Source organism: Magnolia sinica, chromosome 10, assembly GCF_029962835.1.
Source record: "Magnolia sinica isolate HGM2019 chromosome 10, MsV1, whole genome shotgun sequence".
Taxonomy (NCBI): domain Eukaryota; kingdom Viridiplantae; phylum Streptophyta; class Magnoliopsida; order Magnoliales; family Magnoliaceae; genus Magnolia; species Magnolia sinica.
In genome coordinates this window covers 25,566,469-25,593,066 of record NC_080582.1, presented here as the reverse complement: position 1 = coordinate 25,593,066, position 26,598 = coordinate 25,566,469, and the positions used below count along the sequence as shown (strand labels likewise).

At 42.6% G+C, this 26,598-nt stretch overlaps 1 non-coding gene and 1 pseudogene across 1 annotated transcript; one reads left to right on the top strand and one right to left on the bottom strand.

Annotated features, from left to right (window-relative positions):
* Nucleotides 1–18,542: 18,542 nt before the first annotated feature.
* LOC131217936 (small nucleolar RNA R71) lies at nt 18,543–18,641 on the top strand (annotated as a pseudogene).
* A 5,179-nt stretch (nt 18,642–23,820) lies between these two features.
* Nucleotides 23,821–23,927, bottom strand: LOC131217934 (small nucleolar RNA R71). The gene has a single exon (XR_009157517.1). It is a non-coding gene; the product is annotated as a small nucleolar RNA R71 (small nucleolar RNA).
* Between the last annotated feature and the right edge of the window lie 2,671 nt (nt 23,928–26,598).

Sequence of the window (26,598 nt, the reverse complement as noted above, 5' to 3'; positions counted from 1 at the left end):
AAGCCCAACTCGCGCAACTAGTCCAACTACTTCTGCAGTTTCCGCAACTCCAAAGGTGTCATATAGTACGGGGCCTTTGAAATAGGCGTGGTACTGGGGCACAAGATCAATCTGAAACTCGGTGAGTCGGCGAGGCGGTAATCCCGGAATCTCCTAGAACACATCGGGAAAATAGCAAACCATAGGCAACTGGTCGATGCTCGCCACTATGGGCTCCTCTATGGCACACGACATCATACAAGACAACGGCTCTCCTCTGGACTCAACAATGAACTGGAACTGCGGCAAGTTGGGTATACAAAACGTGACTATCCTCGCGGAGCAATCCACTATGGCGTGGTACTTGGCAAGCCAATCCATGCCCAAGATGACGTCGAACTCGGACATCGGTAATGCAAACAGATCGGCAAGCAAAAAGATACCCCAACCAGAACGGGGCAGGATGAGCAAAGTCAGCCCAACACTGAAGTCTTTCCCAAGGGAGTCGATACTGATAAGCCCTCACGAGCAGACTCCAATAGCAAACCAGTCAATCGGTAAAAACTCTCGGCCACAAAAGAATGCGATGCACCAGAATCAAACAACACACGTGCAATGCATGCGGATACTAGAAGTATACCCTCAACGACTCCTCCTGATGACTGCGGGTCCTGCTGAGCAGCATAAAACCTAACCTAAGCCAGCGGGAGAGGTGCCTGTCCCCTCTGAGCGTGCTGCTGCTGCTATCGCTGAGGTGGTTGAAATTGTTGCCTCTGCTGCTGCAGTCTCGGAGGCTGGTGCTGATGCTGCTGTTGAGGTGGCCTCAATGGTGGGGGCTACTGTCGCTGCTGCTGTGGGGGTCTCTGTTGCAGCGGTGGTGGAGGCTGCTGTGGACCTCTTTGCTGCTACTACTGCTGCTGGGGGTGAGGATACTACCACATACGATGCTCCGTCGCGTGTTGCGGCGCTCGGAAGGCTGGGTGACCTGTGCGCCTTTGCTGCTGTGGTCGATGCTGTTGGGAGTCAATGGAAGGAGCCTGCCTCTTTCGGTGTCACGCCCCGAACTCGGAAACCGGGCTCACAAAATTCTCGATCGCCGAATCCGGCGCCGACAGCCTCCGTAGAACCCCATTCTCGGCTCCCAGCACCCATTTACCAGGTTCCGATCCTGGGATCCTATAAGGAGGATTTCTAATATCAATTTAATTCATAATGAGTATAACCAAAAGCATAACCCATGAATAATAACCACAAGAACACCATCACAAAATCCACTATGATAAAAAACTTTTGGATACAGTGCATATGAAAGGGAAATACAATATGACGAAAGCAACAAAACTCAAAAACTTGACTGCATGCTCCAAATCTGACGAGGCTACGGCTGCGTCCTGGTGTCACCTACATGTATCGATGGTGCATAAGCTTATAGAAAGCTTAGATGGTGGTGTAAGTGTGTGCGCAATATAAGCATGCTCAAAATATAAGGTCAAAGTAATGTGGAATCATGGTGATGAGTGCATGAATGCAATTAATCGTACCAAGGCTATGCGGTGCAAGGTATGAATGCTATCGGCCATAACACGGTCATGCGATGCGAGATGCAACTTAAGCATGTCAATCATATATCAGTACAGTTTTTATTCTGGATAATCATCGGGGTTTAGTACACTCCAAATGGCACTGCAACTCTCCTAGCTGCACAGTCCAAGTGAGCTTAAGAAACCTCACTATTCGCCTGACCAATAGTCTATCAATACCTATCCGACATGTCAATAGCAGACTCATTCACGAGCTGGTCAAACTCAGCTTAGTATTGCCCCTACCCTTGAGCAAGTAAGGTCACACCTCTTTCCAACCGACCACGACATAGTGGGAGACGCAGCCTCCTGGTATTCGGCCCTCATGCGCTCATACATCCACTCGGTCTCGATGTTGGAGTCATCCTCTAGTACCATCGGGTTTAGGAATTTTCACCCAGGGACATCTATGGCGCCTGTATACTAGAACCAAATATTTTCGGTATCCAATCCAGCCACCCACGATGTGTTTGTGGAGGCTATGACCCTGATGTCACTAGGGCATACAATGAGCATAATCACACGAATGTAAATGCATGAATCATACCATCAGACATGCAATAATCCTGCGCGTGCTCATGTAAGGCAACTCCGCCTATCAGGGAGTCCATAACCATCTACCCGAAGGCATGTGCAATGATCAGTCAATCCTCACATCAGGCATACATATGATGTGTATGATCATGGATCATGAATCTATACTAAGCATGTTATGTGGTGATGGGTTCTGATTAAAACGAAGATGGGCCTAGACGGCCTACACATTACAGGTATAGGCCTATTAATGGGCCCTAGGGAGAGAGTACAATGTGGACATTTAACCAACATCATCCTTACAATGTGGACATCAAACCATCATTTCTCCTAAGGTGTAGCTCGCTATAAAATCAACACATATACCATGGTGGAATCATACTACAATGGGCCTTATGTACGTCCTATAGGGCCTTGACCCATAGGCCTCCAGTACATCAAATGGGCCTCATACATGGGTCTCATATATATATATCAAGGTGGGCCTCAATGATGGGCCACAAATGCATCAAGATGGGCCTAGTCACATGGGCCTTGCATACATCACAATGGGCCTCATAATATGGGCCTTATACAAATCAAGGTGGGCCTCAACAAGGACCACCAATACATCAAGATGGGCCTCAACAATGGGCCTTAAATTATCTCCAAAATGGTTGGACGGTTTGGATGAAACACATGCATCATGATGGAGCCCACACTAATGGAGGGTGTGGATTACAATACATACACAAGTGGGTCCCATGTGGGGCCTACCATAATGTTTATTTTCCATCCAACCCATTGAAAAGGTCACTCAGACCTGGGGCCCACAATAATGTTTATTTACATCCAATCTATGCATAAGGTCACGTGGACCAGGGCCCACCATAATGTTTATTTACATCCAACCTGTACATAAGGTCACGTGGACCTGGGGGCCCATGGTGATGTTTATTTACTAGCCAACCTGTTGATAGGGACACGTGGACCAGGGGGCCCACTGTAATATTTATTTGCCATCCAAACAGACAGGGGCCCACGGTGATGTTTATTGCCATCCAAACTTTTCATAAGGTCACGGTCAGGGGCCCACCGTGATATGGTTCACAAATCCAGTCCACCCATTATGTGTGTCCCACTTGGCTGAGGGTTCAGACCAAGTTTCAGCCGCATCCAAATTTCAGGTAGGCCCCACCAAGTGTTTTTATATGTTTAGGCATGTCTTCACATGATTTTAAATGGTGTGGCCCACCTGAGTTCCGTATACAGCTGATTTTTGGGGCAGCCTCCTGGTCCGAGGGGACCCATCAAATATATCAAGGTGTTCCAAAATGGTAAAAGTGGCCGTGACAGCCACCACCGTTACTGTTATAATGTAGGCCGTAATGGCCATGACCGCCGTTTTTTTTTTTGTTTTTTTTTTTTAAATTCAAGATTCTACAGTTTTCCCCCTGTAGGGCCCTCATCAGATAAATCCACTCCAGCCATTGGATTCCACGGTCCAAGACTGACCAAATGAGTCCAATATGTGGCCTGTTTTTGGCGAATAAAAAGATCCAGGTGGTTTTCAACGGTAAACACCACTGTTTCCTATGGTATGGCCCGCCAACAAAAGGGATCAACTTCATTTTTCGGCTCAACGCCTAAAATGAGCTGGGGAACGAAATGGATAGCTTGGATTATATAAAAAAACATCAAGGTGGGGCCTACATGAGTGGCCCACTTCAAAGGTACTTTTTATAATAATATTATTATTATTATTTTTGCTAGCATGAAGTACACACCCACGTCAGTGCATGCACTCCATGTTAACCACTGTCTAGCGTCCAGGACGCTGGACGGCGTGGATACACACATTGTGGTGGGTCCCACGTGGACATGGCCCACACATCAAGGTGGGTCCCCCATGAACGTGGCCCACCGGTTGGATCAACATGATATTTGTGTCTTCCTTCATCTTGGCCATCTAACGGACCCACTACAAGGTGGGCCTCATGATCGGGCGGCCAAGATTGCCTTGCACATGGTGGCCACAAGACATCACACCAAAGAAGGAGAAAGAGAGAGAGAGAAAGAAAGAGAAAAAGAGAGAAATGAGCGGTGTAGATGGAGGGACCCCGCCACTATGGGTCCCTCATATGATTGCAACACATACATCAAATTGGGTCCCACATAAATCATGAAATCAATGGTAGAAACTCAAGGATCACCCACCTCTAGGCCTTCTCCTTGCTTCCTTGGTCTTCTAGGCTCCTTATCTTCTCTTTTGATGGTGGTTGATGATGGATTAACGGTTGAGATGGGAGATGAGAGAGTAGGGAAAGTGGGCCACACTTGGCATTTGGGAGGGAAAGCTTGGACGTATGGAATGTTGTTGCTTGGGAGAGAGTTTTTAAGAAATAAGAGAAATGGAGAATTAATGGGTGAAGGGATGGGTGGAGTGGTGGTTGTAAGGAGAGGTATGGGTTGGGTTGAAATTTTGGTAAAAGAGAAATGGTGAGGGGAGAGAGAGTGGACTTTTGAAAAAAGTAGGGATGGGTTGTTGTACTTGAGGTATGGTTGTACTTGACATTGATTGATTGATTGATTGATGAGACATATCGTAGAGATTCCCTCGATATTCACAATGCGCGGCGTTTCTTCGGAATAAATGCAGGCCCACATCTCCTAGCTTGGGCATCGGTTCGGTGTGCGAGTCGCGGTGTTAGAACCGCGGCAACGATGCGGTCGCTAAGGTACAAGTTTCGGTTTGAACCGACTTTGGTATGTAGGACTCGGCTTAGGATTGCGCGTAAACGTCGGATACAGGTCGAGGATTACCGAAATTCGACCGGAAGGACCACGGAAGCCAACGGAACGGTACGGACTATGACACGGGTCTTATAAAATTGATCGCACAGGGATCAGCCACACGACCACTGATGAGATCAGGGCCATTCACACCCATCCCTAAGGGATTCCGACCATGCCCATGAAGGCCAATTGGAAAAGATTCCGCAGTAAGGATGCTAGACCGATCTTTCATCAGGTGTGATCCACGACTGACTCGCTGCAAAAGGCTACATAAACTAATTGTGTAGGCAGCACCTTGTGTAGGTAATACACGCGAGAGTTTCGGGCGTTCCCAACCTATAAAAACCTCCCTCCCCACAATTGTGAAAACGTAGCAAAGGAAAGAGGGAGAGAGAGAGAGACTTCAGCAGAGTAGCAACTCCGTTCACCCAGGCTTACATCCGTCTAGTAAAATATCTTCTCCACATCGGCACGCCATCTCTCAGCTACAGTGGGGTTTGGCTCACCCCGGAAACGCAGGGATCGAGCCATCGAAACTCTCAAAGGAGGGCACTCACGCACTCTGCTCGCTGGGCCGATGAAACAACAGTTGTCTGCTCGCCTGAAGTGCGGCCGTTATAGCCTGCAACATCTATTATAACTAGGAGGCACTCACGGATACGATTGGATCCACACCGGTCTCTGGTATAGGAGCGACATCCTCGGGTGGGCGGTAGGAATCTCTGGTGATGGAGTGGGGATCGTAGGTGGTAGGGCGAGAGTCACGGTGGTGGAGCGGGAGTCGATCGGGTCACTCTCCCATGCGGCATGTCCTACAGAAAGAGCGAAGGTGCTTATCAACTTTGAAAACTCTCGGAGGTACGCTCATTAAGGGTTTGTAATAAAAGATCATTCGTTATCCGAACTTAGGACTTAATAATTCATAGCAGACATGTAATGTTGTTCTTTATTATTCTCAAGTTATGCTCGATACCAACTTCTGGCCCCAAACTCGAAATCGGGCTCATAAAATCCCGGATCACCGAATCCGGCGCCGACCTCCGTAATACCCCATTCTTGGGTCCCGCCCATTCGCCAGGTTCCGATCCTGGGATGCTACGAGGAGGATTTTCAAAATCAATTTGATTTGTAATAAGCATAACCAAAGGCATAACCCACAAACAACAATAAAAAACTCCATCACATTTCCACTATGATTAAAAACTTTATAAGTACAATGAGCATAAAGGGAAATACAATGATAATGGACAAAAAAACTCCAAGATGATCTACAAAGCCTCCTGCCTCAACGCCGTTGGCTCCAACGTCACCTGCACGCAATGGTCGTGCATAAGCTTATGGAAAATTTAGTGGGTGGTGAAAGTGTATGCGAAAGGAAGTAATATAATTATGCAGTATCAGCATAATGCGGAATATGCTGATGACTCCATGAATGCTATTAGTCGTACCAAAGCCATGCGGTATAAGGCATGAATGATGTCGGCCATACCAAGGCCGTGCGATGAGAGATGCATACTCAACCATACGAATCCTCATCTAAGTCCACATATTAATACAGCTCAACTCTGGAATATCACCGGGGTCTAGTACACTCAAAACCAGATTGCCGCCCCATCGCGCACAATAAGGTGAATGGAAAAGACCTCACTATCCGTCTGCCAATATTGGACTCGGTTCGTCGATAGCGGACCCATTCCTTGAGCTGGTCAAACTCAGCCTAGCTTTGCCCCCTCCTCTGGGGCGGGTAAGGCCGCACCCCCTTCCAACTGACTACGACACAGTGGAAAATGCGGCCGTCTGGTAATCGGCACTCGGCGCTCATGCACCCACTCGGTCTAGACGTTGGAGCAACCTCCTGGTACCATAAGGGTTTAGGGACTTTCACCCAAGGATATCTATAGCACCCCATGTAAATCAAGATTTTCGGTATCCAATCTTGCCAACCACTGTACACTTGTGGAGGCTACGGCCCTGATGTCGCTAGGGCGTACAGTAATCATGTCACACAATGCGAAATGCATGAATCACACTATTAGTCATGCAGCAATCCTACGCATATCGTGCGCTCATGTAGGGCAACACCGCCTAACCGGGAGCCCCTAAACAATATGCCCGAAGGCATATGCTATGATCTGTCACTTCTCATATCAAGCATACATATGATGCATATGGTCATGAATCGTGGAACTATACTAAACATGTTATATGGTGATAGATGCTGTTCATAATGAAGATGGGCCTAGACGGCCTACAAGTGTGGGCCTAACAATGGGCCCTAGGGAGAATTATAATGCCGACTTTTAACCAACACTATTCTTACAATGTGGACGTCAAACTAACATTGTTCCCAAGGCACGACCGTCATAAACATCATTACACAAACCATGGTAGAGTCACACGTTGTAATGGACTTGTATACATCCAATTGGGCCTCAACCCATGGGCCTTAGATATAACAAATGGGCCGTATAACATGGGCCTTATGTATATCAGGTGGGCCTTAATGGATGGGCCATAACTATATCAAGATGGGTCTAATCATATGGGCCTCATATATATTAAGGTGGGCTGAATTAAATGGGCTGATCAAATGGGCCGAGTCGAAATGGGCTGTCCAAGTGGGCCAAATGCATATCAATCGGGCCCACCCTTAAGTATTTGAGATCCGACCTATTTAAATGGTGGGGGTTACTTGAACTTTGGATCACACCCATTTTCCCATGCCAAAAGAATGATCTCATAAATGGTTGGACGGCATGGATGCAACACATGCATCATGGTGGCCCCACCATCTAAACCATGGACAGTGTAGATAAGACACATACATCATGTAGGGCCTGGGCTTGCTACTGCCAAGAGGAGCAACTCCATAGCTGCTGTACAAAAAGGGGCAGAGGTGGGTCCCACGTACGGCCCACCCTCAACAGCTCATGCATGAAATTATATATAAAATTATAATATAATATGTAATATATTATATCATATATTAATATAATATAATATAATATAATATGTTAATATTATATTAAATAGCATTCAACGTCCGGGGGGGTGGGTGGCGTGGATGTAAATACATACATCATTGGTCCCACGTGGGGCCCACCCAAGCTGTTGATGAGGTCACATAGACCCTGATGAACCTGTTGCTAAGGTCGCACGGACCTGGACTGCAGAAAAAAACAGAAAAGGGCTTCAATGCTAGACGTTCAATCTCACTGTTCCATACGGTGTGGGCCACCTGAGCTCTAGATCAGGCTGATTTTTGGAGGGCCCACCACCCAAAAGGAGGCCCACCAGATGCACGGTGTGGATCGCCCAACCCACATCATGGTGGGGCCCATGACTGGGGCCGTCGCGCGCACACACACACGCATATATATATATATATATATATATATATATATATATATATATATATATATATATATATATATATATATATATTTTCCGTGTATACATGTACGACAACGTTGGAAGAATCACTTTCTCTCTTGGGAAGGGCTTGGACGTAAGCACCTCTCTTTACTTAGGATTGTTGCTTAGGAGTGAGTTTGAAAAGAGAGAGAGAGAGTTGTAAAGAGAGAGATGTGATAGAGTGATGGATGGGAGAGAGAAGGATGGGTGTGTAAGACCTTTTTGACTTTTGTGGTTGCTTGGTGTAAGAAAGGCATGGGTGTGTAAGAACTCTTTTTGACTTTGGGGTTGCTTTGGGATGGGTGAGAGGTGATGGTGTACTTGACATGTACTTGACATGATAGGATTAATTGATTGATGTGACATATTGTAGAGATTCTCTTAAAATTCGCACGCGCAGCGTTTTTCTCACACCGAACGCTGGCCCACATCTCCTGGCTAGAGTATCGGATCGGCTCACGAGACGCAGCATCGGAACTGCGACAACGGTGCGATCACAGGGGTACAAGTCTTGGGTTGGATTGACTTAGGTTGATGGCGTGTGACTCAGGGTCATGCGCAAATACCGATTAAGGGTCGAAGGTTGCCGGAATTCGACCGGGAAGACTGCGGAAGTCCATGGAACGGTACGGTCTAGGATACGGGGCTTACATCCTCTGAATCAAAATTTTCAACAAATGGCTTTAAATAATGTCCATTTACTTTGAAAACATTGTCATTGTTTGGATTCTGAATCTCAACAGCCTCATGAGGATACATTATAATAGTGAAAGATCCAATCCAATGAGATTGGAGTTTATCCGGAAAAAGATGTAACCCAGAATTATACAAAAGGACCTTATGACCTGGTGTAAATGATTTTTGAAGAATGTGTTGGTCATGAAACACCTTCATCTTGTAAATTCTCGAGTTCTCATATGCGTCATTTTAGATTTCAAGTTTATTCAACTGAAGTTTGTGCAGCGAGCCAGCGTTGTCTAAATTGAAGTTCAAATTTTTAATAGCCCAGTAGGCCCTATGTTCCAACTCCACAGGTAAGTGGCAAGCCTTCCCATAGATAAGTCTAAAGGGAGACATTCCAATAAGGGTCTTAAATGCAGTACGGTAAGCTCATAAAGCATCGATCGATCGGATTGACCAATCCTTATGGTCAAGGTTAACTGTTTTCTGTAAAATATGTTTAATCTCCCTGTTGAAAATCTCAGCTTGTTCACTTATTTGTGGGTGGTATGGAGTGCTCATTTTGTGGGAGATGTCATATTTCTTCATTAAGTTCGCAAATGGTCTATTACCAAAATGAGAACCTCCATCACTAATGATCGCTTGAGGCATTTTAAATTAGGAAAGGATGTTCTCTTTTAAGAATTTAATGACCGTTTGATGATCATTGTTCCAGCACAGGATTGCTTCGATCCATTTAGTGACATAGTCTACTGCTAACAAAATATATAAATTCTAAAAAGATTGGGAGAATGGTCCCGTGAAATCGATGCCTCAATAATCAAATGCTTTAATAATTAGAATGGGGTTCAAAGGCATCATATTCCGACGGGACAATGCTCCCAATTTCTAACAATGCTCACAAGCTTTGCAAAACTCATGACTGTCCTTGAACATAATGGGCCAGTAAAAGCCACACTGCAGAATTTTGGCCGTGGTCTTTTTAATAGAAAAGTGACCCCTACAGGCCTGAGAATGACAAAAGGAGATGACACTTTAGTGTTCATTGTTTGGTACACATCTCCTTAAGATTTGGTCTGTGCAATATTTAAACAAAAACAGATCATCCCAGAAGAATTTGCGTACCTCGGTGAAGAATTTCTTCTTATCTTGGGCATTTCAATGTGTTGGCGTGAAACCTATGGCAAGATAATTAGCAATATCAGCAAACCAAAGTAAGCAAGAGACTTTAAACAATTGTTTGGCAGGGTTTATAGGTGTTGTCTCAAGGGAATTAAGGAGATCCAGTCTCGAAAGATTGTCAGCCACTACGTTCTCTACTTCCTTTTCTATATCAAATTCCTAGAGTAAGAGGATCCATCGTATCAAGCGGGGCTTAGCATCATTCTTAGAAAGAAGATACTTGAGTGCCGCATGATCGGTGTAGAAAATGATCTTGGATCCAATCAAGTAGAACCTAAATTTGTCCAGAGCGAATACTATTGCTAAGAGTTCCTTTTCCTTAGTGGAGTAATTCACTTGGGCGGGATTTAGAGTTATACTTGCATAGTGAATGCCACAGGGTTTCTTTTCTTTTCTTTGGCCTAACATCGCCCCTATAGCATAAACCGATGTATCGCACATAATTTCAAAAAGAATGTTCTAGTCGAGTGGCTGCATGATAGGTGCTGTAGTTAGCATGCCCTTGAGCTTAGAGAAAGCTTCTTGGCATTGCTCAATCCACTTAAATGTCGCATCCTTTTGAAGTAGATTACATAAAGGATGAGAGAGGTGACTAAAGTCCTTTATGAAACTCCTATAAAACCCAGCGCGTCCTAGGAAGGATCGCACGTCTCGTATGTTCTTAGGTGGAGGTAGGGTAGAGATAAGATCAATTTTAGCTTTATCTACCTCAATTCCCTTGGATGAGATGATATGTCCAAGAACAATTCCCTTACGAACTATAAAATGACACTTCTCCTAATTCAGTACCAAATTATTTTCTTCACATCTCTTCAGCACATTTTTCAAATTATCTAAACAATCATTGGAGGATGGACCAAAGACAAAGAAGTCGTCCATGGAGACCTCTAGATATTGCTCCACCATATCAGAGAAAATACCCAACATACATTGCTGAAAAGTGGTGGGACCATTACATAGCCCGAATGACATCCTTCGATAAGTAAAGGTGCCAAAAGGACGTGTGAAAGTAGTCTTTTCTTGATCTTCAAGGGCTATCTCTATCTAGTTGTAGCCCAAATACCCGTTAAGGAAGCAATAGTACTAGTGACCAACTAGCCTTTCCAAAATTTGATCAATAAATGACAAAGGAAAGTGGTCCTTCCTCGTGATGATATTCAATTTCCTATAGTCAATGCACATTCTTCAACCAGTAGTAACTCCAGTTGGCACGAGTTCATTATTAGCATTAACTACAATGGTGATTCCAGACTTCTTAGGAACCACTTGAGTTGGACTCACCCATTAACTATCCGATATAGGGTATATGATACCCACATCCAATAGTTTAAGTACATTGGCCTTAACCACTTCCTTCATGTTTGGATTCAATCTACGTTGTGGTTGCTGAGAGGTCTTCGCATTATCGTCAAGATGAATGCGGTAAGTACAAATCAAAGGATTGATTCCCTTGAAGTCCGCAATCGACCATCCAAGGGCTCCTTTATGCTCAATGAGAGTAACGATAAGCATACTATCTTGTTCTTACTTAAGGTGGGAAGAAATCACCATTGGGTATGTCTCATCTTGACCTAAATAGACATATTTCAAATCAGCGGGCAAAGGTTTTTGTCACTCCCTAAACCCGAAAATAGAATTCATAGAAATCCCAATTGCCGAATCCGTTGCCGACAGCCTCCTCAGTGCCCCATTCTTGGCTCCCAGTGCCCATATGTCAGTTTCCGATCCTGGGATCCTATAAGGAGATTTTTTTTCAACGTGCATTTATCTCATAAGAGGCATAACCACAAGTTTACCCAAATCACAAAGGCAACATCATCATCACATATCTGCTAATATAAACATTGGAATATAATGCTGAAAGGGAAATACATATATTAAAATCAAAACTACAGAAGTCAGCTACATGCTCCAAGTTCCATGCTGCTGCAACTTAACATCACCTGCACGCATCTTTCGTGGATAAGCTTATAGAAAGCTTAGAGGGTGGTGTAAGTGCGTGCACAAGGTAAGTGCTAAGTATTCAATATAATACCATAATCATACAATATCGGAAATACAGGTAATATCATGAATCATACGATATCAGAGTAAGCGGAAATACTGACAAGTCCATGAGTTAAACAATATCAGAGTACACAATACAGATCAGCTATGCAAATGAGGAGTCATAAAGAGCCAAATATCAGATGCCGAGGATGCAATATAATATACAATTCCTGATGAGTTCACGAATACCGTTAGCCGTACATAAACCATATAAATACAGAAACACAATAACCCAAAATGCTATATGCCGCGGTTGTAATGAAATATGCGGTGCTAATGGAATGACCATGCTAGAGTGTGAAGTCGGAATGATAGTACGTAGTATCGCAGGCTAGTCCCATACCTAAATTTGGTCACAAGGGACGTAGTATCGCAGGCTAGTCCCATACCTAAATTTGGTCACAAGGGACTTCTATCCAAACTAGTCCCATACCTAAATTTGGATAGTCAGACTCAATGTGGTAAATGCCTGATCTCAAGTTAGTCGCGTGCCCTAACCAAAATCCTAGCCATTGCGAAGGTACACATAACAAATAGTTGTGCACCACCAGCCCGAGTGGATAGTGAATGAATGAATGAATGAGTATGTAACTCCTGCCCAATAAGTCCACATATCAGTACTGTTCATCTCTGGGATCATCACCGGGGTCTAGTACACTCTACACTAGCTTGTCGCCCCATCAAGCGCACAACTAAGTAAGTGGAAGAGACCTCACTATCCGCTTGGCCAGTAGTTAGCCAATATTTACTAAGCACATCGATAGCAGACCCCTTCATGAGTTGGTCAAACTCAGCCTAACTATGCCTACTCCCTCAGGCGGGTAAGGCCACAACCCCTCTCAACTGACCACGACACAGTAGGAGACGCGGCCTACTAGTATATGGCCCTCATGTGCTCATATATATCTACTCGGTCTCAATGTTGATGCGTCCTTTGGTACCAAGAAGATTTAGAAATTTTCACCCAGGGCCATCTATGGCATCCCGATGCTAATAACATATTTTCAGTGTTCCATCTGGTCATCCATGATATGCTTGTGAAGGCTACGGCCTTGATGTCGATAGGGCGTACAGTAATTACAACATACAATGTCAGATGCATGAGTCATACAATCTAGTCTTGCATCAATCCTGTGCATACCATGCACTCATGTAAGACAATCTCCGCCTATCAGGGAGTCTCATAACAACCTGCCCAATGACATATGCAATGGTCAACCACATCTCATAATAAACATACAGATGATGCGTATGGGCATGTATCATGATAATATGCTGTCACATACTCATAATTGGTATCAATAACCGGCATCGACAATCGGCCTTGACAATGTGGACATTTAACCAACATTGCCTCCAAGGAATGGCCCGCATAGAGCCTAACATATAGTGGACCCATGGCCTCTCACAAGGGCCTAATATACAACACCATGGGCCTCACTCAAGAGTTTAATATACATCACGATGAGCCTCTCACATGAGCCAAATATACAACACAACGGGCTCCATCGCCTGGCCCTTAAATGCACCATAATGGGCCTCATCACATAGGCCTCACATACATTACATAGGCCTCAAATGCATCAAGTCGAGGCCGAATGCTCATCAAAATGGGCCTCAAATATGGGCCCCATATACATCACAATGGGCTTCGATAATTGGCCTCGATATCCGGCCTCGACAATCGAAATCGCCTCAATAATCGGAATCAGAATTGGCCTCAATATCTGACCTCGATAATCGGAGTTGGCCTCGATTATCAAAATCGGCCTTAATAATAATCGGAATCGGCCTCGACAATCGGCACCAATAATCAACATCGATAATCGGCCTATAAGCAAGGCGGGGTCCATATATGAACAGCCGATCGAACCATAATATAAAGATCGTCCCTCGGCCGTGGTTATATCAAACCCGATAGAGCGAAACCATCCGTCTATAGTGAATGAGTCCCATTGATTAGGGTTAACCCACGAGAGAATGATGAGGAAGGGCCTAACAAGGCCTAAGGGAAGGTCACAATGTGGGCGTCCAACCATCATTGCCCATCAATGTGGACCTTTAACCAACATTGCTCCCAAGGAATGACGCTCATAGGGTCAATCGTATAATGGGTCCACGGTCTCATACAAGGGTCTAATACACATCATCATGGGCCTCGCTTATGGGGCATATACGCATCACATTGGGCCTCATTCATGGGCCAATGTATATAACATCGGGCTGTATCAATGGGCCGAATTAATGGGCTGAGTCAAATGGGCCGATTCAAATGGGCTAAATCGAAGGGGCCGAGTCAAATGGGCCGATTCAAATGGGTCGAATCAAATGGGCCAAGTTAATGGGCCGAGTCAAATGGGCCGATTCAAATGGACCTAATATATCACAATGGGCCTCTACCCCTGGGCTCCAAATACATCACAATGGACCTCTACACTTGGGCTTCAAATACATCACAATGGGCCTTAACCCATGGGCCCCAAATACATCTCAATGAGCCTCAACCCATGGGCCCCGAATACGTCATATTGGGCCTCTCAAATACAACAAGTGGGCTGCACTACTTGGGCCACACCATTCATCCATCTATAGAGATCATTTTATAGCATTATCCAAACAATGAATCAGATCAAAAGATCATTTCGACCATACCATAAATAACAGTGTTGATAATGATTTCCACTGTTAAAATTTTGAGGGGCCCACCGTAGCGTTTATATTCCATCCAGTCGGTTCATAAGGTCACAAAGACCAGAATTGAGAGGAGAAACAAATATCATATTGATCCAAAACTTCTGTAACCCAAAAGGGTTTCAATGGCAGACGTTCAACTCCACTATTCCCCTTAGTGTGGTCCACCTAATAACTAGATCTGTCTTATTTTTAGTCTCAAGCCTTGAGACAAACTCGCCAGTTAGATGGATGGTTAGGGTACAACATATGCATCAGATTGTGGGGCCCACCGTCCAACCATCTGGACGGTGCGGCAAAGACCCAAACATCACGGTGGCACCACAGAAATGGATGGACGGTAGGTATACAACATGTGCATCATGGTGGGGCCGTGCTTGGCACGCTAGATAGGTGGACGTTTTGGATATGGCACGTATCACGTGTGCGGCTCACAGAGCTGATGCATCATGCCGCTGGGTGATTAAACCCCAGGCTAGCATCGTCCATACAGCAGCATTATAGTTGCTGTGTAAACCTCAGCCATTGGCTTTCCATAGAGGTGGGTCCTACGTGGGGCCCACCAAATAACAATATAATAATATATGTATTATCTATACATATATATTATATTAATATATTTCATATACTTTATAATAATATAATATAATATATTTCATATATATTACACGTCCACTCCAGCGTCCAGATGGACGGCCTGGACGGTGGATACTTCATGTATTGTATACATCCACTCCAGCAACCAGATGGACGGCCTGGACGGTGGATACAGTACACACGTTTCAAAGGGGCCCACCGTCTAGAGATCTGGACGGTGTGGATAACATAAACGTCACGGTGAGTCCACTTGAGTGTGGCCCATCAGAGGATTAAGCTAATATTTCTGTTTTCCCATCCTTTGGGACTGCCCAAAGCCATCCAATAGATGGACAGCAAGGTGACTACCACTGATGGATGGTGTGGATCTACTCAGTTCATCAAGGTGGGCCACACATCAAATGAGAGAGAGAAAGAGAGAGATAAAGAGAGAGAGAGAAAAAAAGAGACACGTGAAGGGGAGGGACCCTGCCACTATTGGGCCCTCCCAAATATAATGCATACATCAAGTGGGTCCCACAATAAGTGGGCCCTTAGAAATCAAAATCAATGGTGGATCACCCACCTGTCGGCCTCTTTCTTTAGCTCCTTGGACTTGTATGCTCCTTGCCTTCAACTTTGATGGAGGTTGATGGTGATTGGAAGGTTAAGATGGGAGATGAGAAGGTGGGAAAGTGGGCCACACTTGTTGTTTTGGAAGAGAGCTTGGGGAGGCTTGGACGTGGGATATTTTGTTTCTTGGGAGTAAAGAGTGGGAATGAGAGAGAGAGGGAAGTGATGGGTGGTGGGTGGAGTGATGGGGTTGTAAGAAAGGGATTGGTGGAGAGAGAGAGAGAGTTGACTTTGGGAATGGGAATGGATGGGTTATTGTACTTGGGATGTGGAGTGTAGTTGACTTGTACTTGACATTGATTGAAGGGACATGTGGTAGAGATTCTCTTGGAATTTGCAATGTGCGGTGTTTTCCTCGAGATGAACGCGGGCCCACATCTCCTGTCCTGGGTATCGGATCGGTGCGCGAGTCACGGCATTGGAATCGCGGCGTCAACACGGTTGCTAGTGTATAAGTTTCGATCCAGCCGACTTTGGTATGCTGGACTCGGCTTACGATCGCGTGCAAACATTGGATACGGGTTGAGGGTTGGGGTTTGGAAGAATTCGACCGGAAGGACCGTGGAAGCCTACGGAACGGTACGGTCTATGATTTGGGCCTTACAATTTTAGGTCAAGCTTCAATGATTTGAAGTTAGATGGTAGAGGCACTACATCAGTTCGGGGCAATTTCTCAAATTGTGGCCTCCACCAGTTAACTTCAAGTACCGGCGTAGCATCGAGCAAGACACTATCTCCTTAATCATATCATCATCTAAATTAGGGGAGTGGGCCAACAACATCTCTATAGGGTCTGAGTATAGAGTCAAGAGTGCTCTATGTTCCACAAAAGAATCAATCATATTAATATCATGAGAATCATTATCATCCTCTGACTATTAACTATATTAAAAAATATATTCAGCTCTAATATCATATTCCCAAAAGATAAGCTCATGATCCCATTCTTATAATTACTAATTGCATTTGATGTAGCAAGGAATGGACGGCCTAGTATGACAGGAATTTGAGTACTCACATCTATGATGGGTTGAGTGTCTAGGATGATAAAATCTACTGGATAGTAGAATTTGTCAACATGGACCAACACATCCTCTATTATCCCTCTCGGTACACAAACTGAGTGATCGGCAAGTTATAGGTGGTCTTGGTGGGTTTTAATTCACCTAGACCTAGTTGTTCATAAACTGAGTAAGGAATTAGATTTATACTTGCTCCTAAATCAAGAAGTGAATGGTCAATCTGGTAGTTCCCAATTACGCAAGTGATGGTCGGCTACCGAGGTCCTTGTATTTTTGTGGCACATATTTCTTTAGAATGACACTCACTTTTTCTATCAAAAAGATCTTCTTTTCTATGTTTTGTCGTCTTTTGGTAGTGCATAGATCTTTCAGAAATTTGGCATACGAGGGAATTTGTTTAACGACATCCATTAGAGGGATGTTGACCTTTACTTGCTTAAGCACCTCTAGAATATCCTGAGAGTTTGACAAAGGTTTTGGTGCAACCAACCGTTGGGGGAAAGGAGCAACTGGCTTACCTTGAGGTTTCAGTTCTAAATCTTATGGAGCAGTGCTAGATCTATCATTGTTGTCCTCTTTCGGGTCCTTAGGCTTTTCAGCCCTAACTGGAATGGTTTTGTTAATGGTTTTCCCACTCCTAAGAGTGGTGATAGACTTGGCTTGCTCCATTTAAGTTGACGAGCTTGGGTCACTAATTTCATATTGTGGCTTAGGATTGGGGAGAGGTTGGGCTAGAGGTACCCCTTTCTCTCCAACCGTCAAGTGTGACTCAATTCGTTGTACAACCTTAGTAAGATCTTGAAAGGCTTACATCGTGCCTTGATTAAAAAAGCTCTTGATTTTGAATGTATTTCAAAACTGGATCCTCCTGAGGTTTCTTTTTATTTAAAAACTAGTGAAGGATCCCCTGAGGAGTAGCAGTTTACCCCTTTCTCCAACTGAAGTTTGGATGGTTTTTCCAGCTAGAATTGTATGTGTTGGAGGTGGTTCCCTTGAAAGGCCTCTGGTAGTTGTTTACGACATTTGACTACTCATTCAATATTTCTTGAAAGGCAGGTATTATTGGGCAATTTTCAATCCTATGAATGTTGTAAGCATAAATACCGTAAACAGTTTCCTTAGCCTTGTCCTTTTTAAATTCAATGGCCTTGAGTTTTCTTGTGAGGCTGGCCACTTTAGTACTTATATCATCTTCTTCTCTCAGAGCATACATTCCACCCCTCTCCTTCATTTGAATTGGCTTAGAAGTGGTATTGGTCTAGGGGAGATGTCCCATGATTGTGTGTTTTCAGCAAGCTTGTTAAAGTAATCCCACACATCATTGACATCTTTGCTCATGAACTCCCCATTGCACATTGTCTCGACCATTTGGCGAATGGAAGATGTCAGTCCATCATAGAAGAAACTTGTTATATGCCACGTTTCAAAACCGTGTTGTGGACATGAACTGACAAGATCCTTGAACCGCTCCCAACATTAGAAGAATGTTTCATCTTCCTTTTGGGCAAAGTTCATGGTCGACTTTCTTAGGGTGCTCGTTTTATGATATGGAAAGAATTTCTATATGAACTCCCTTGTAATGTCGTTCCATCTACCAATGGATCGTGGACGTAGTGAATGCAACCATGTCTTGGCCTTTTCTTTTCAGGAGAAAGGAAAGAGTTTCAGCCTGACCGTGTCCTCAGACACATTAGGAAAGTACAAAGTGACTATAATCTCATCAAAATCTTTCATGTGTAAATATGGACTTTCAAATTCAAGTCCATGGAACTTTAGAAGGAGTTGGATCACCCCTGGCTTGATATCCATGTTTCTCGTGTTTTCTGGAAAAACCATACAAGACGGTGTGCTCACCCCCGCCAGTTATAAATAGTCTCACAAAGTACGAGGCAGGGGTGCTTGATGCACCTCGTTTTCATCCTGAATTTCCTCAACCCTAGGTTGAGGTGGATTTAAAGGTTGATTGGCTAGTTAATTTGCAGCCATAACTTCAGTTAACTCTATGGATCTTGAGTGGTGTTTAATCATGTGATGGATAGATAACCCTTCAACCAATTCTTCTTCACTCAAGAGACGTCGAGTGCTATCACGGACCCACTTGGGCATGAAACACTCTCATCCCTCAATTTCAAAATCTAACATAAGCCTAAAAAATAAAAAGGGAAATAAAAATAAAAAGAGAGAATTATAAAGAAGTTACCAAATTAGAAGTTTCTATATTGGGATCCTGCAAAAGGAAAAGGAAAACAAATTAGTTTCTAAAAAAAAAAAAAAAACCTAGTTTCTAAATAATAATAAAAAAAAAAAGGAAAGTTTCTAACCTAGAAATAGAAAGCATGTTAATTTCTACGAAAATAATTGAAAGTTCCAAAAATTGAAAGTTAGTTTCTAAAAATAGAAAATAAAAAATAAGTTTCTAAAAATAATTCAGAAAAACCCTAATATAGAAATAGAAAGTAAGAAAACCCTAATCTTATCCTAATTCCAAAACTAGTTAATCTCAGAAAAATGCAACCATTAATCCTCGGCAATGGCACCAAAAACTTGTTCACATCCCCAAGTGTAGGGTCACGATGCAGAAATAATCTTGGTGAGACCGAGGTCGAATCCACAAGGACCAATCTCGTGTGTATTCTGAAAGTAACTAGAATCAAAATTAGAAGAAGATGTAAATCTAAATATGAAATTAAAGGGAGTAATTGTTTAGTATTTAATTAGAAACTTAAGAATTCAATGGTAGGAACCAGGGTTTCCAAGGATCCACTTGTAGTAATCAGGGAGATACTATGCTTGATTTAAAGACATAACTAGAATTGGATTCCTATCTTATTTAGTTGGAAGTTATATCAATAAAACCAAACCTAAACTTTCATTGACCTAATTCTCAATGGATGAGAGTCATGAGGATTGGAAGTGATTCCATCACTTAGCCATGCCCTAGAGACAATGGCAAACAACAAGATATGCCGATTCCCACAATCAACATAAACATGAATTAAAGCAATAGAAATATCTTATCACACTACAAGCTTCACCTCTTAGCCCTAATTAAGAGGTTTAGCCAACCAAAGACATGATTGAATCTAAAACCCTAGAAGAAAGCACGAAAAATTAAGGAAGAAAGGAAGAAAAACACTTGGTGATGGATCTCCACCCTTGTGCTTCGCTCCTCCAAATCCTAGCTTGATCCCTAGGGATACCCTGGGGTCTCCTATTTATAGTCGAGGTGTTCCATGCTTCAAACCAACCTTCCAATTCCGAAAACTGCCTCAAATTTATGCACTGTGTAACTCTGTGTAATTTCGCGCAATTCGTTCGATGACATCGAACTACCTTCGATGTCATCGAAGGTGATTAAACCCATGCTTTTCCACGCTGCGTAACTTCATCTAGACTACATAATCTTCGATGTCATCGAAGGTGTCTTCGATGTCATCGACAAGGTGTTCAAGGAATTGATAATGTGTCCAAAACAGTCCAAAGAGTTAATTCAATTTCTTCAATAAATTTAATGTCATCGAGGAGGCCTTCGATGTCATCGAACATGTCTTTGATATCATCGAGGATGACTTTGAGTAATCGAATATTGTTCCCAATATTTCCAGCGAGTTTTGCTGAAAATCCACATAAAATTTGATGTCATCGAACATGGCTTTGTTGCCATCAAGCAAAGCTTCGAGTCATCGCACAGGCCATCGTGTTAACGAAAAATGCCTTCAATATGTCCAGCGACCAACTCGATTTTCATTCATAAATTCGATGTCATCAAATTGTGTTCGATGTCATCAAATGGTAGCTTCGATGTCATCGAACAGTGATTTATAGCACAATTAATGTGAATTCTGCACTTATTCCTTTGACTTCTTTCCTTCTTCACTTGGTTTTCTTTAATCTTGGGACCTTGAAATCTTCAATCTTTGTCTCTTAAGATCCATTCTTTGCCTTTGTGATATTTGAGCGTCAAATCCATGCTTTTAGCATCTTTTCCAATCCAAGTTCTTAAATTCACCTCGCAACACAAACATGAGTAAAATAAGACATTAAGCAGTATTATGTTCACAAAACTAAGATATAAATGGGGGATAATATGCAATATTTAACCCTCAACGGTTGGTAAGTTCGATATCATGCATTAACTTTTTGTTGAGGGTCAAATATTGCATATTATCCCCCATTTATTACTTGGTTTTATGAAGATGATAATGCTTAATGTTCTATTTCAATTATCTTTGTGTTACATGGTAAATTTAAGAGCTTGGATTGAAAAAGATGCTAAAATCATGAATTTAACGCTCAAAAATCATCAAAGCCAAGGATAAATCTTATGAGACCAAGAATGAAGAATTCGCATGCCAAATATCCAAGAAAACCAAGTGAGGAATGAAGAGCATTGAAGACTTAAAGTGAAGAAAAGGAATCCTGAAATTGTCCTGAAAACAAACATATTCCTAAAAGTGTCTTGAAGCAGCATATTCTGAAACGCTTGGTCATTCTATTCAATTGCGTAGAGTGAAGCCTATTTTGAAAAACTGCGTAAATTTGAAGCAATTTTTAGAGTTTTCCAACTAGATGCGAAAGATGGAGTTCCATAATTATAAATAGGACTCCCTAGGATGTTCCTAGGCATCTTCTAGGGTTTGTGGGAGTAGAGCAAAAGCGTGGAGAAGCCGTCGCCAAGAGTTTTTCTTCCATTTCCTTAGTTCTTTTTATGCTTTTCTTAAGAGATTCTAGTTCAATCATGTCTATGGTTGGCTAAACCTCTTAGCTAGGGCTAAGAGGTGAAGCTTGTAGCGTGATGGGATGTTGTATATTACTTTGATTCATGTTTAAGTTGAACTATCTTTGATTCTAGTTTGATTATAAGAATTACTTTCAGTTTTTAATGGTTTGTTGTGACTTAAATTACAATTGATTTGCGATAGCTTTGAGTATGTTCTTTTCATGTATTGAGATTGTGAAATTTGAAAATCTCGTTGTTCACCATCATCCCATGGGCATGGTTGGGTGATGGAATCCTTCTAATCTTCATGATTCTCTTATGATTGGTTGTGGGATTGGTAAATCCTATTGTTTGCCTTGTCTCATGGGCATGGTTTTGTGATGGAATCACTTTCAGTTCTCACATCTCTCATCCATTGAGAATTAGGTCAAAGGAAGTTCAGATTTGGTTTTACTAAGATATCTTTCAATTAGATAAGATGGGACTCTGATTCCAGTTGCGTCATTGAATCAAGCATAGATCTCCCTGATCTCTACAAGTGGATCCTTGGAAACCCTAGTTTCCCACCTTTGAATTTCTTAAGTTTTTCATTAAATCTCTCACAATTACTCTCTATACTCTCAGACTTAGGTTTTCATCTTCTTCTAGTTCTAGTTGCTTTCAGAAAACACACAAGATTAGTCCCTATGGATTCGACCTTGGTCTTACCTAGATTATTACTAAATCGCAGCCCTACACTTGGGGTTGTGAACAAGTTTTTGGCACTATTGCCGGGGATTAACGGTTGCATTTTTTTTTAGATTAACTAGTTTTAGAATTAGGTTAAGATAAGGGTTTTTCTATTTTCTATTTTTAGGGTTTGTTTTCTGTTTTTAAAAACTAATTTATTTCCTAATTCTAAGATAAGATAGGATAGGATAGGATAAGATATTATAAGATAGGATAGGATAAGGTAAGGTAAGATAAGATAAGATAAGATAAGATAGGATAAGATAAGATAAGATTAGATAGGATAAGATAAGATAAGATCAAATAAGATAAGATTAGATTAGATAAGATCAGATAAGATAAGATAGGATAGGATAAGATTAGATAAGATTAGATTAGATAAGATAAGATTAGATAAGATAAGATTAGATAAGATTAGATAAGATAAGATTATGGTTATTTCTAATTTGTTTTTAGAAACTTTCCTTTTTCATTTTTAGAAACTTTCCTAATTTGTTTTTAGAAACTAACTCAACCTTCTATTTCTATTTTTAGAAACTAATTTACTTTCTTTTTTCTTTTGCAGGATCATAACATAGAAACTTCTAATTTGGTAATTTCTTTCTAATTCTCTCTTTCTATTTCTAAGATTTTTATTTCCTTTCTCTCTTTTAGGTTTAGGTTAGAATCTGAATTGAGGGCTAAGAGTGTTTCATGCCCAAGTGGGTCCGTGATAACACTCGACGTCTTTTAAGTGAAAGAGGATTGGTTGAGGAGTCATCTATCCATCACAAGATTAGACACCACTCGGGATCCTCAGAGTTAATTGAAGTGATGGTTGTAAATCAATTGGTAAATCAACAACTTTAACCTAGGGCTGAGGAAGTCTAGGATGAGAATGTGATGCATCAAGCACCCCGCCTCGTACTTTGCGAGACTATTTACAACTGGCGGGGGTGAGCACGCCCTCATACATGGTTTTTCCAAAAAATATGAGACATATGATATCAAGCTGGGAGTGATCCAACTCCTTCCAAAATTCCATGGACTTGAATCTGAAAATCCATATCTACACTTGAGAGAGTTTGATGAGATAATGGCCACTTTATACTTTCCTAATATGTCTGAGGACATGAACAGACCGAAACTCTTTCCCTTCTCCTTAAAAGAAAAGGCCAAGACATGGTTACACTCATTACGTCCATGATCGATTGGTAGATCGAACGACATGACAAGGGAGTTCATTAAGAAAATTTTCCCATACCATAAAACGAACACCCTCAGAAAGTCAATCATGAAGTTCGCACAAAAGGAAGATAAAACATTCTTTCAATGTTGGAAGCGGTTTAAGGAACTTGTTAGTTCATGCCCACAACACAGTTTTAAAACGTGGCACATCACAAATTTCTTCTACGATGCATTGACATATTCCATGCCCCAATTGGTCGAGACGATGTACAATGGAGAATTCATGAACAAAGATGTCAATGATGTGTATGAGACTATCTAGATAGACTTGCTGAAAACACACAATTATGAAACATCTCCCCAAAACCCACAATTTCTAAGCCTACTCAATCAAAGGAAAGGGGAGGAATGTATATTTTAAAGGAGGAAGATGATATAAATGCTAAAGTGGCTAGTCTCACAAGGAAACTACTCGAGGTCATGGAACTTAAGAAGGATAAGGCTAAGGAAGTTATTTGCGGTATTTGTGCTTGTAACATATATACAACTGAAAATTATCTAACAATACGTACTTTTCAAGAAATTCTGAATGAGCAATCAAATACCGTGAGCAACTACCAAAGATCTTTTAGTGGACCCACCTTGAATACATAACTCTAGCTGGGGGAATGGATAAACTGCTACTCCTCAAGGATTCCCTAACCAATTCTTGAATCAAGGGAACCTTCAAGAGGATCTGGTCTTAAAACACCTTCAAAATCAAGAGCTTCTCAGTCAGAGTATATTACAAGCCATTCAAGACCTTTCAAAGGCCATATAAGGGCTTGAAACAAAAATTTTGATTAGGGAGAAAGGGATCCTTCCGGCACAACTTCTCCCCAACCCTAAATCATAATATGAAATTAGCGACCCAAGCTCTTCAAATCAATATATGGGACAAGCTAAGTCTATCACCACTCTTAGGAGTAGAAAAATAATTGATAAATCTATTCCAGTAAGGACTAAAAAGTCTAAGGACCCGAAAGAAGGCATGGATGATAGACCTTGCATTGCCCCACATGGCTTAGAATCGACACTTCAAGTCAAGTCGATTGCCCCATTCCCTCAATGGTTGGTTGCACCAAAACCTCTCTCTAACTCTCAGGACATTCTAGAGGTGTTGAAACAAGTGAAGGTTAATATTATGAGACCAAGAATTGTCAACTTGGACTAATGTTGAGGGTCAAATATTATATATTAGACCCCAGTTATTACCTGGATCTACAAGCATAATACTGCTTAATGGCTGATTTAATCGTGTTTGTGATGCAGAGTGTACTTACGAGCTTAGACTGAAAAAGGATGATAGAGCATAGATTTAATGCGCTGATGACACCAAAGGACGGACTCCAGGGGACCAAGATCAACGGAATTACACGCCAGAGGTCCGCGAAAATTGAGAAACTGAAGCTTAAGCGGCCTAAAAGTCAGCCATCACTGGGTTTCCATCATCTGTTTGGCTCGAAACTTCATACATGGCTTGAGGGCCATAAATTAACCATACACGTAAAATTTCAGCCATTGGATGCCTCTGGAAGTGGCACAACTATCAGATCAGCCCATAAACAGTTGATTCTGGGCCCACCTAATCTTCGGATATGCTTCAACTTTGGTCTCAACCCCTTAAATTTGATGATTCAGAAGATGGACGGTGCAGATTTCTCGCGAACATCATATGTGGACCCCATATGAGACGGGTGTCCATAGTGCATAAGTGCACTAGCCGTGCACGGCAACGAAGAGAGGTTCAAACCGTCTCTGTTCGAGACTCCTTCCAAAAAAACTGAAAGCCGGAGGGCCACCATGATGGCCCACATGGACAATCCAATCCGTCCATCATGGAGATGGGATCGAGCAGGTCAAACCCAAGTCGACCATATGCAACCGTACAGACGCACACGCCCGCTACAGCAATCGCAAGAGGGTCATTCCGCCGCGTTCAAAGCAGTACAGCAATGCTATTCTTTGGGCTACACCAATTTCGGATCAAAAACTGGGTTTTTCGAGCCAAGATTCCACTGGGCAACTAATGGATGAATGGATTTCTCAAAATAACATCGAAGTGGGCCCCACCAACTTCGGCAGCCATCTCCTCTCGCGCAGGCCCTGTTTTCCGCGTCCGGACGAGTCCGGGAGTTGCGAGGAATAGTGGGTCACGACCGTTTATATTCTGAGTGATCCAGACCGTCCAATGTGTCCACAGGGACACCAATAACCTAGCCAAGATTGCAGAATCGAGAGATAAGTTGATATCACGCCGCAAATACCCGCGAAATACAAGACGTTTTGCGCTTTTGCTGTGCATACGGAGTTCTGCGCAAGCTGGACCACCATTCTCATGGCGCAGAAAGAAGACTTGGGACTGAAGTTGTACAGGGACTGAAGCCATTGCCAGGGGGTCTTCTATAAAGGAGAGGGGATTTAAGCTGAAAAGGGGATCATTCAAGCAGGTGACGAGGGCCAGAGCTAGAAGAGAGACAGGGAAAGTGGTTCTTTTAGAGTTTTATTTTATTTTATTCTTTCTTAGGTATTCTAGCCTCATCATGTCAGGCTAAACCTCTTAGCTAAGGCTAAGAGGTGAAGCTTGTAGTCTGATGGGAGAGATTTTGCTTGTGCCTATTGTTTAGACTGACTGATGTTGATTTTTGTTCAAATTAAAAGGAATACTTTCAGTTATTTTTAATGGTTTGTTGTGACTGAAATTACAATAGATCTACGATGGCTTTGAGTATTTCTTCCTCCTTTTGATGTTTATGACGTCAGGAAGCCCTGTTGTTCACCATCGTCTCATGGGCATGGTCGGATGGCGGTATCCTTCCTAACCTTC